General features: G+C 44.2%; 2 non-coding genes across 2 annotated transcripts; both read left to right on the top strand.

Annotated features, from left to right (window-relative positions):
- Window positions 1–8,967: 8,967 nt before the first annotated feature.
- On the top strand, window positions 8,968–9,102 carry LOC119264564. The gene has a single exon (XR_005131132.1). It is a non-coding gene; the product is annotated as a U11 spliceosomal RNA (small nuclear RNA).
- Window positions 9,103–10,616: 1,514 nt separating this feature from the next.
- Window positions 10,617–10,751, top strand: LOC119264563. Its single transcript, XR_005131130.1, has one exon. It is a non-coding gene; the product is annotated as a U11 spliceosomal RNA (small nuclear RNA).
- The last annotated feature ends 1,121 nt before the right edge of the window (window positions 10,752–11,872 follow it).

Here is an 11,872-nt window from a genome sequence, read left to right as displayed (position 1 = left end):
GTAATGATGATAGTAGAGGTGGTCAGTGTACTGGAGTTATCACGTTCATATCAGTTAGTAAATGTCGCTACGCTCTCATTGTTTTCAACAGTTGTTTCTCGGTATTTGACCAGGACAGTTGTTCTTATTTTGGCCTTATTTGTGTTTTCCAAAAGAGCAATGTCCCAAAAATAAGCCAAAGAGTGTGTGCAGGAACGGAGGATTCACACTGCATTTTCAGCATTGGCTTCATTGGAATCGTCAAATAAAATTAACGTTCATGGATCTTTGTGAACAGATTGTCCCAAAAGATCAGAGGGAGTGTCTTGATCATGGGACCAAAACTTGAGAGGACACGCCCTAAACCAGGGGTCAGCGACCCAAATGTTAGGAAGAGCCATTCTGTCCTTTCTACAAAAATCAAACCAACTAAGGAGCCACAACATTTTACGTCCACTTTATTTGAGTAACGGTTTATAATCTTGGCTGTAAATGTGCCTCGGTGTGTGTTAATGTGCTTTTATATTATAAAACATATAAACAAAAACTCAGACTCACTTTGCTCTGCTTTAAGCTTTAAGCTCAGCTATAGCTGCTTTTCTCACATCTCCAGCAGGAAACCTTTCCACAAAAGTAGAACAGTTTCTTGTAAAATTATCGATGTTCGTCTTAAATCTCTCTCTTTACCATTTTGTAGCTACTAACTGGGTGAGACTGTCGTCTGTGTTGCTATGGTGACCAGCCGTCTGCGCTGATCTTCAGGGTTAAAGGGTGAATCAGCAGTTCTACATTAACTCCAGCGTTTAAGCCCATTTACTGTTAAACTGTGTTGAAGGATCAGCAGAGCTTTATTTTACTGTAAAGGAGCCGCAACAGGACAGTAAACAAGTGCATATACGTACCAACTACAGTTGAGTTACATGACTTAAGCAATTCTGAACAAAATTACTGTTTTACAAGCCAAAGAAACATTTTCAAAACATCGTCCAACATGGTCACTCATGGTTTGTTCACTCCTTTTGACACAAGGAGCTCCAGTAGCAGCGTGGGTGTTCAGAGGCCACGGCTCCCACCTAAAAAGTATCAAGACACGATGTTCATATATATAATTTATCGCCGCTGTCAGGAGAAAACCTTGTCTCTATTTTTTTGTCGATTTTCAGTTTTTGACATAATTTGAAAATGCCTGCTGGCCTTTACATTATGTCAAATTTTCATGATGAGTGAATCAACAGAAACGGCCCAAAGTGACTCCTAAAGACGTCCGGTTCCATTGACTTACGTTAAAAGTAAAGTAGGTTTTTTCCTTCTCCTGTAAAATTACGATTTCAGAGATACGAGGTTTTCTTCCAACAGCAGTGATATGCAGTGTTTCTATAACAAAACACAAATGTTAGGAAAAGGCAAGAATTCGTAGTGTTAGAAAACTTTTATTGGACGAGTGACTAGGAATCCCTTAAACTTGATTGGTCAGATGACATATGATGCTTTTTGTGGCCGCTCAACACGAACCTTGAACCTTGAATCTTAAATCTAGTCTAATATTTAGTTTGAGTATTTAATGTTTCTCACTATGGGATAAGGTTTTACTTACTCAAACTTTTACTTTTTTATGTAATAAAATCCTCACGATATAGTGGCAGAAGAAATATACTTGACAGAAGCAACAATATCTGGCAATATAATATCAACTCTAACGTATGGCCTATAAATGCGATGTACGCTGTGCAGGCCGGAGCTTTGAATAGTAGTAAATATAGTAAAAACTATAACTTTGTCTCGGTTTCTTCTCAGTGAATCCATTTCTTCTTCCTCTTCTTCTGCTTTCACTAAAAAAGTTGCATCGGACTTGATGTGAAGTTGCCAGCGCATTAAAAATCGCAATCGCTCTTGTTATGAAGTCATAAAAACAACATGTCGTGTCTGAAATGTGATGACTTTACAGGAGAAGCAAAACATGTTCTTAACTTTTAATGGAAATCAATGGAGAAAAGATTCATTCCAAGCGATTCCGGACCATTTCTATTGGTCCATCCATAATGAAGCTGTCACACAGTGTAGAGAGCAGCTGGCCGTTTCAAATTATGTCAAAAAAGTGAAAAATGGACAGTTTTGTCCCAAAGTTATTACATCCACTGTCTTGCTGGGGGCTTCAACTCATAACCCATTACCCGTAGTCTGATTTCTGTGGCTTTCTTTCCTTGTTTTAGAGCACTGAATGCTCGTACATAAAAAAAAACCTGATTATACATCGATTTCATGGCTTTTATCAGTAATTGTTGATAAATCAGTGAGTGGTCCCACCTTACAGACGACATAATAGCAGCTCCTTGCTTTACTGAGGAGCTGCTGTTTTTGTGTTGGTGTTAATGTTGGGCTACGTGAGCTACTCGGGGAACTCTTAGAGAGGAGAATTCCCGCTCTGCAATGTCTTCCCGGTTTCCGAAACACTAGAGGGCGCTCCAGAGTGAGTCCAGAATGAATGGGTTGATATGGAGCGTTTGAGCAAAATCATAGTTTCTAAACATTTTAAACATTTTTAGTGTAAAAGAATTCAATAATTTCCTGAACAGCTTAAAACACTTTAACACTGCTGTTTTAGTTGAGAGCTTTTAAACTCGAGTTATAGGAGTTTAAACCAGCACCTGATGTACGTTCATGACGTCAGTGAGCACGAACAGCCAATGAGCTGCTCCGCTCGCCAATCATCACGCTCTAGCAGTAAAGCCCCGCCTCCTGCTGCCTAAAACCTGTTTGTTGTAGAAAAAGGAAACATACAGGTGAGATTTCTCTGTTGTTTTCCTGAAATCCATCTTTTTAAAATGAAAGGAAAGTTCTGTGTAAGTGATTAGAAGCTATTTTAACTTCTCGTGTTTAGCCGTTGAGCTCCATTCACACCCATTCATTGAGGACTTGCTCACGGGCGCCCTCTGCTGTTCTGCAGTCCTGTTTTTTATATAACATGGGAAATAGGAAGTGGCCAGACTCCTCATAAACCAGCGCAGAGCTACTCATTATGTTATCCTGTGACCTACTTTGGTTTCAGTTGCAAAACAAACAGTTCTGTGGTATTTCAGGTTAGTTTTGTGAGTTTTCAGATGTGAATGACTCACGTAATAAGCTCACTCATCCTCAAGCCTGGATCTTAAGTTCGTTTCAGATGTTTGCTGGCAGCACATATTTTTGTAAGCTGATGTAAACAGAGGCCTCCTATCTGCCCTGCTGAGCCTGAGCTGGTCAGGTGAGCCTCTGGTCAGTGCTAATGGCTACAGTGCTATACACTGTATTTCCAAAAGTATTCAGTCGTCTGGCTTCACACGCATATGAACTTGAGTGACATCCCATTAATCCATAGGGTTTAATATGATGTCGGCCCACCCTTTGCAGCTATAACAGCTTCAGCTCTTCTGGGAAGGCTTTCCACAAGGGTTAGGAGTGTGTTTATGGGAATTTTTGACCGTTCTTCCAGACGTGCATTTGTGAGGTCAGACGCTGATGTTGGACGAGAAGGCCTGGCTCACAGTCTCCACTCTAATTCATCCCAAAGGTGTTCTATGGGGTTGAGGTCAGGACTCTGTGCAGGCCAGTCAAGTTCTTCCACACCAAACTGGCTCATCCACGTCTTTATGGACCTGCTTTGTGCACTGGTGCTCAGTCATGTTGGAACAGGAAGGGGCCGTCCCCAAACTGTTCCCACAAAGTTGGGAGCATGAAATTGTCCAGAATCTCTTGGTGCTGAAGCTTTAAGAGTTCCTTTCACTGGAACTAAGGGGCCGAGCCCAACTCCTGAAAAACACCCCCACACCATGATCCCCCCTCCACCAAACTTTACACTTGGCACAATGCAGTCAGACAAGTACCGTCTTCTGGCAACCACCAAATCCAGACTTGGCTGACCACTTCGTGGCTGAGTTGCTGTCGTTCCCAATCGCTTACACTTTCCCCATTCTTTCACTAATGTCTGTAGAAGCAGTCTGCAGGCCTAGGGGCTCAGCTTTATACACCTGTGGCCATGGAAGTGATTGGAACACCTGAATTCTCTGATTTGGATGAGTGAGTGAAAACTTTTGGAAATATATGTACCAACCAGCCTCTTTACTTCCTTTTATCAGCTCCACTGACCGTTTAGTTTCACTCTGTAGTTCTACAGTTACAGACTGTAGTCCATCTGTTTCTCTGATACTCTGTTACCCTGTTCTTCAGTGGTCAGGACCCCCATGGACCCCCACAGAGCAGGTACTGTTTGGGTGGTGGGTCATTCTCAGCAATGCAGTAACACTGACATGGTGGTGGAGTGTTAGTGTGTGTTGCGCTAGTGCGAGTGGATCAGACACAGCAGTGCTGCTGGAGTTTTTAAACACTGTGTCCACTCACTGTCCACTCTATTAGACACTCCTACCTCATCGGTCCACCTTGTAGATGTAAAGTCAGAGACGACAGCTCATCTGCTGCTGCACAGTTTGTGTTGGTCATCCTCTAGTCCTTCATCAGTGGTCACAGCGACACTGATGTGCTTGAAAACAGAAAACAGGTAAACGACTGTGTATTAGTGTCGGTATCAGCCACAGCAAGGTGTTACGTATCAGTTATCGTTATCAGAAAAATCCCATATCGCTGCTTTCTCTCCGTTGTGTTTGTGATGTAACAGGGCTGTCTGTAACTCTAGAGCTAATCTCAGTGGGAAACATTGGCTGAATGTTACTGCTTTTGCCAGTTTTGTAGTTTTTAGACGTGAAGGATGAGCGAGAGTTCTCACTTACGGTACTTCCATTAACAGAAATCATCCAAAGCTGCTATTCAAACGGTGCCAGCAACTGACCCCTCGCATCCTCTCTGTCTTACAGGGTTTATTTTGTACAAGTGTGTTTTATAAAAGCTTTCAGTATGTGCTGCAAAATGATCGCTGTTCTATGGTGCATGCAGCTTATTCCACCAAACGATCTCCAGGGCAAAAAAACATCAGATGAATTACTGGATTTGGGTGGATCGGTCGGTGGATGGATGGAGAGCCGTGTCTAATTTGGAGCCACTGAAATCAGGACGAGCTGCTTACAAACCAGCTCTCCTCCTGGGCCAGAGCAGATCGTGGACAGTTATTTTAAGTGAGGGGCGGATACCTTGAAGGGGCACTCCACTGCTTTTTCAAGATTGCTGCCTAATTAAGTGGTTCAGATGTAAACAGAGTCGTTCAGAGCGGTTTGGTGTGAAACGCTCCGTTCTACAGTCAGAACTGTTCACAGTGGTGGTGATAGGAACCAGACGTCCCCCCTCTAAAAGCTCCTCACAGAAAGTTCCTACATGAACTGGTTATGCCTGATTTATTTGTGGTGGAGGGAGACATGCAGGGCGCTGTGAGGCAAAATAGTCCCCAAAGAAAACTCATTATTCCAGATTTTCCACTATTTTCCATCATCAACATTCCATATAAGCTCAGAAGACTCGTGTAGGTTCTCTGGAAGTTCTGGATGGTAAATAAAATGTCTGTGTTGTAGTCATGGTGACGTCTGGTTCCCATCACCACCACTGTAAAGACTCTGAATCACTCTGCTTACATCTCACACGCTGAATTTTACAGGATATTTTGGTGGAATTCCCCTTTAAGTACCCTTTTCCGTATATTCTTGTCCCTGTTAATAATATTCATTCTTTAAAATAGTGTCTCAGTATCATGGAATGAAATAATTTAATAACCGGAAGTGGCTAATTATGAGGAACCATTACTGGCTGTATTAAAGTTTGTTTACAGCCTTCAGGGTCAGCGCTGGGTCACTTCAGCTTTGTATATAATCCAAAATTATGGTCATAATCTGTCATGGGTGGCTTAAAATTCCATAAAACACAACACATGCTGGTATTTATGTCGCATAAGTCTGAAACTGAGGTGTTAATAGTGAGTCGGTGCTGCAGTAACAGCCTCTACTCTTCTGGGAAGGCCTCTAGATGTTTAACATTGCTGTGAGGATTTGATTGTGCATTAGTAAGGTCAGGTATATTGGATGGTCAGTTCTGGGTCACTCCAACTCATCCTAAAGGTATTGGATGGAGCTCCATCACTCCAGAAAACACAGTTCCACTGCTCCACAGCCCAGTGCTGGGGGGCTTTCGACCCCTCTAGCTGGGCATGGTGACTTTAGGCTATTGGTCAGTGCTTTTCTGTGGAGATTGCACAAGCTGGGTGACCTTAAAGGGGCTGAATTCACTCATCAGAAAGGCAGTCTTGGACTTGCAGCTTGTTACGGTTGATTATTCAATGCTTAGCTGAGTTTTTATGATTGGTTTTACACAATTGCTGTACTTAGTATGTTGGCGCCCCCTTGTGGTGGCATAAATATCAGCTCCCATGACCTACTTGCTCTACATGGCTACATAATTAAATGTTTTTTTTAACTCTGTTTCTATGGTCTAATATTTTGGTAGGCTTTCTAACAAAGTGTGCAGGAAAATATCCATAATCTTAATCATCTGTGCAAACCTGTAATCTTCCAGTTGAACTCAGCCCAGCACAAGCAGTCACGAATGGGGAGTGATATCTGTATAAAGTCTTTGTTGCAGACATTAGATGTTACTGCTGAAGCAATCACGCGCATCGAGCTTTCAGACTCTGTAAAGTGTCGATATATTTGCTTTGTGATTTGATTTGTGGCGTAAAAATAAATTATTTATGTTGAAATAAACCACGTCTGCCTGATCTGGTGAATCTCTGACCACGTGACCACCTTTAGAAGAGGTTCCTGGCTGCAGACGCTGGTGGAATAACATGATTCTACGGAGCGCCGCTGGTGACGTCCTGTATAAATAAAAATAAATGTGTGGCCACAACTTAGTAAGGTGTGGGAACAAGATATAGCTGTACTCTGTAGTTCTACAGTTACAGACTGTAGTCCATCTGTTTCTCTGATACTCTGTTACCCTGTTCTTCAGTGGTCAGGACCCCCATGGACCCTCACAGAGCAGGTACTGTTTGGGTGGTGGGTCATTCTCAGCACTGCAGTGTCACTGACGTGGTGGTGGTGTGTTATTGTGTGTTGTGCTGGTCTGAGTGGATCAGACACAGCAGTGCTGCTGGAGTTTTTAAACACTATGTCCACTCACTGTCCACTCTATTAGACACTCCTACCTGGTCGGTCCACCTTGTAGATGTAAAGTCAGAGACGACAGCTCATCTGCTGCTGCACAGTTTGTGTTGGTCGTCCTCTGGTCCTTCATCAGTGGTCACAGGACGCTGTTGGCTGGATAGTTTTGGTTGGTGGACTGTTCTCAGTCCAGCAGCGACACTGAGGTGTTTAAAAACTCCAGCAGCACTGCTGTGTCTGATCCACTCAGACCAACACAACACACACTAACACACCACCACCACGTCAGTGTTACTGCAGTGCTGAGAATGATCCACCACCCAAACAGTACCTGCTCTGTGAGGGTCCAGGGGGTCCTGACCTCTGAAGAACAGGGTAACAGAGTCAGCTACTGATCGGTGTAAACAGTGTGATATGAACAGTAAAACTCAGCTCTCGTTAATCTTTAGATGGCAGCAACATTTTCTTAAACGGTGCCCGAGTGTCCAAACGGCCTGATTTACCAGGATTTAACCGCTGCAGAGAACTTGGAGAGAATTTCCACTGGGCGATGTCTTCCGAGTTGCTCCAACGCTAGAGGGCGCTCTGCAGTGCGTCTAAAACGAGTGACTTAATATGGAGCACTGGAGAAAAATCATGGTTAATAAATGCTTCAACATTTTAACGAAAAAATTATTTCCTAAAAGAAGAACAGCATAAAACATTTTAGCACCGCTGTTTTTTATTTAAGAGCTTTTAAACTCAAGTTATAGGAGTTTAAAGCGGCGCCTCGTGTACGTTCATGACGTCAGAGAGCGCGAACAGCCAATGAGCTGCTCCGCTCGCCCGTCAATCATCCCGCTCTAGCAGTAAAGCCCGCCTCCTGCTGCCCGAAACCCGTTTACTGTAGAAATAAATGAAACATATCGGTGAGATTTCTCTGCTTTATTAATTAAACTCGTCCGTCTTCTGTCTAAGATCAGAGGAAAGTTCTGTGTAAGTGATTATAGACTATTTTAACCGTTCGTGTTTGGCCGTTGAGCTCCATTCACTCCCATTCATTGAGGACCCGCTCGCGGGCGCCCTCTGCTGTTCAGCTGTTAGTTAGCAGTCAAGCTTTTGATGCAACGGGAGAAACTGGGAGAGGCCAGGCTCCTCATAAAGCGACTCTGCCGCGCTATTTAAGGTGGAACGGGAAGGTTTGAACAAAAAAGCTGCCGAATAAGGAGCTGACGTTGGCTTCGTGTGATTTAGGCTATATTTAATGTAGAGCTCTGCCTATAAATACGCGCTATGGTCTGGCATTTCGCCAAGTAAACAACAGGAAAAAAAGATTAATTAAAAAAAAAAGATTTTAAAAGATTATTTACCGTGTCACACGAGCACATATGACAGAATAAAGGCATATAAACAGCCTGAAAAGTCTCGTTTTAAACAGAGATCGTTTGCTTTGCTGCTCCGCTGTTTCTGGCTGTGTCCTAGCAACGCGTCTGCGCATGCGTATCAGCGGCGCAGGACGAGGCCCTGTTTATTACGGCTTTATTGATATTGAATAATAATTCCGCTTCTAGTGACCTCAGACGGGGCCATCGGGGTCGGCTGGTGTCTACAACGATACCCGAGTCCACCTCACCCCGAGACCGGGTCAGGACCGAGTCCAGACGTGGTCGAGACCGGGACCGCTTGTTCATGGTCTCTAGGCCAAGACCAGACCTGAGTACTTACTACAGCACTAAGTGACCCTTTAATCACGCCAAGGGTTCTCTGAGTCTTAATGGCTCTATACAGAACCCTATAAAGAACCCTTGAGGAACCTTATTTGTAAGAGCATGCACATTAGGAGTGATTCAGCGCTGGTGCGAATCTAGAACCTGGCCACCCTGATGGAGATGTGCAGGTTCCTCTGGGTGGTTCTGGCTGCAGGGTGGTGCGGGGTAAAAAGGGTATCTGTCGTGACTGACACAGCGGGAGAGGGTCTCTCTGATCCCGCTGCGGAATCGCTATCAAGAGATTTCGGATGCACAATTTTTATAAGCCGGGGCTGCTAATGACCGCCTGTCTTGGCGCCCCAACGTTCATACGGGTTAAAGACATGATATGAGCTGCTATAACCAGCCTGGGCGGCGCTGTGAGGCTTATAAACAGCACTGAGCACAGGGTTCCTCACAACCAGGGTTCTGCTGGGTGTTTTTCAGGAAAGACTATGCTTAGTGATTTGGGATGTGCAGTGAATGATGTATGCTGAAATAAACATCTGTGTGATCTGATGAGCTCGAGAGATGCTCATATTCAGTGTCCTGGACTGCTAGGCATCAACAAAACAACACAAAGAGCCAATTTGTGATGAAAAGCGATGACGTGAGAAATAAAACAGCATTTTATGAGCATGAGCAGGCCTATAACAGAGGAAGTCTACAAAACTGCAGCACTTTGAACCAGTTTTAGTGACATTTTTCAAAAGAGCAAAACATAATTAGACATTAATGGGGTAAATATGTCACAACGACGACAATAGTCTTTTATTTTGACACCCTGTGCCTATAAAACACAGCCGTGGCCGTGCGTTCATACAGCCAGAGAGCCTGTAAGAGAGGAGAACTGCCACTCTATTAGTGTTCCCGGTTCCTCAAGCGCTAGAGGGCGCTCCCGAGCGAGTCCAAGATGAATGGGTTGATATGGAGCGTTTGAGCAAAATCAAAGTTTATAAACGCTGAGACAGTTTTAATGTGAAAGAGTGCGGCCGCGTCCCGAACAGAGGACAGCATAAAACATTTTAGCACCGCTGTTTTTTATTTAAGAGCTTTTAAACTCGTGTTATAGGAGTTTAAAGCGGCGCCTCATGTACGTTCATGACGACAGAGAGCGCGAACAGCCAATGAGCTGCTCCGCTCGCCCGTCAATCATCCCGCTCTAGCAGTAAAGCCCGCCTCCTGCTGCCCGAAACCCGTTTACTGTAGAAATAAATGAAACATATCGGTGAGATTTCTCTGCTTTATTAATTAAACTCGTCCGTCTTCTGTCTAAGATTAGAGGAAAGTTCTGTGTAAGTGATTATAGACTATTTTAACCGTTCGTGTTTGGCTGTTGAGCTCCATTCACTCCCATTCATTGAGGACCCGCTCGCGGGCGCCCTCTGCTGTTCAGCAGTCCCGACTGAATCATCCATTTTTCGTTAGGATACAAAACGTAGTCGGACATTAATGACTTATAAATATCATAATGACGACAATGACCTCCTGTTCGGACACCCCGTGCCTGTAAATCACAGCCGTGGCCGGATGTTTGAACAGCACGGTGTTTTGTTTATGAACGCAGGGCCGTTTGAGGAGAGGCGCGTTCCTATTGGACGAGCCGCCTGTCAATCACGACAGCCGTGATGCTTTGCGGGACCCGAACGCACATTTTAAAGCGATTTCGCTCCGAAACAGACGAATTCAGGACCACGAGATGATGAATATGTGACAAACTGTGACACGTTACACAGGAGAAGTGATTGTGGGAGTAGAGGTGGATCTAGAACCTGGCCACCCTGATGGAGATGTGCAGGTTCCTCTGGGTGGTTCTGGCTGCAGGGCGGTGCGGGGTAAAAAGGGCATCTGTCGTGACTGACACAGCGGGAGAGGGTCTCTCTGATCCCGCTGCGGAATCGCTATCAAGAGATTTCGGATGCACAATTTTTATAAGCCGGGGCTGCTAATGACCGCCTGTCTTGGCGCCCCAACGTTCATACGGGTTAAAGACATGATATGAGCTGCTATAACCAGCCTGGGCGGCGCTGTGAGGTTTATAAACAGCACTGAGCACAGGGTTCCTCACAGCCAGGGTTCTGCTGGGTGTTCTTCGGTAAAGACGATGGTTTAATATAGAACCCTGGTCATTTGGAGAACCCTTTGCTTGGTTAAAGGGTTCTTCAGATTGGTGGAACAGCACTGAGCACAAGGTTCCTCACAACCAGGGTTCTGCTGGGTGTTTTTCAGTAAAGACTATGGTTTAATATAGAACCCTGGTCACCTGGAGAACCCTTTGCATGGTTAAAGGGTTCTTCAGATTGGTGGAGCATGCACTGGTGATGGTTTCATCACGCAAAGGGTTCTGCAAGTGTTCCTTAGTGATGAAAATGGTTCTGTATAGAACCATGAAACCTTAAAGAACACTTTGCATGGTTAAAGGGTTCTTCAGATTGGTGGAGCATGCACTGGTGATGGTTTCATCACGCAAAGGGTTCTGCAAGTGTTCCTTAGGTGATGAAAATGGTTCTGTATAGAACCATGAAACCTTAAAGAACACTTTGCATGATTAAAGGATGCTTTGTTTGGTGAAAGGGTTCTTCAGATTGGTAGAGAATGTGTTTTATAGGACACGGCTTTTTGAATACGGTTCTATTTGTACAGGTCTGAAATCATCACAATAGCAGAACCCTTTTGGTGCTATATAGAACCATCTACAGCACATTCCCCATCAACCTGAAGAACCCTTTAATCATGCAAAGGGTTCTCTGAGTCTTAATGGTTCTATATAGAACCATTTTCTTTGCTGAAGAACCATGTTTTTAAGAGTGTGCACATTAGAAGTGAAACAGTGTTGGTGTGAATCTAGAACATTGCCCCACTGATGGAGATCTGGACCTTAAACACTCTACGATTAAAGGGTTCTTGAGATTGATGGAGAACGTGCTGTAGATGGTTCTAGATAAGAGGGTTCCTTGAGCTTTCATGGTTCTGTACCCAATCTATTTTACGTGGTCGACCACTTCGTGGCTGAGCTGCTGTCATTCCCAGTCTCTTCCACTTTGTTATAATCCCACTGACAGTGGACTGTGGAATATTTATTAGTGAGGAAAT

This window comes from Pygocentrus nattereri, chromosome 1 (genome assembly GCF_015220715.1).
Source record: "Pygocentrus nattereri isolate fPygNat1 chromosome 1, fPygNat1.pri, whole genome shotgun sequence".
NCBI lineage: Eukaryota > Metazoa > Chordata > Actinopteri > Characiformes > Serrasalmidae > Pygocentrus > Pygocentrus nattereri.
Note: the sequence above shows the minus strand (reverse complement) of the source record. Positions and strands in the feature narration are given on the sequence as shown.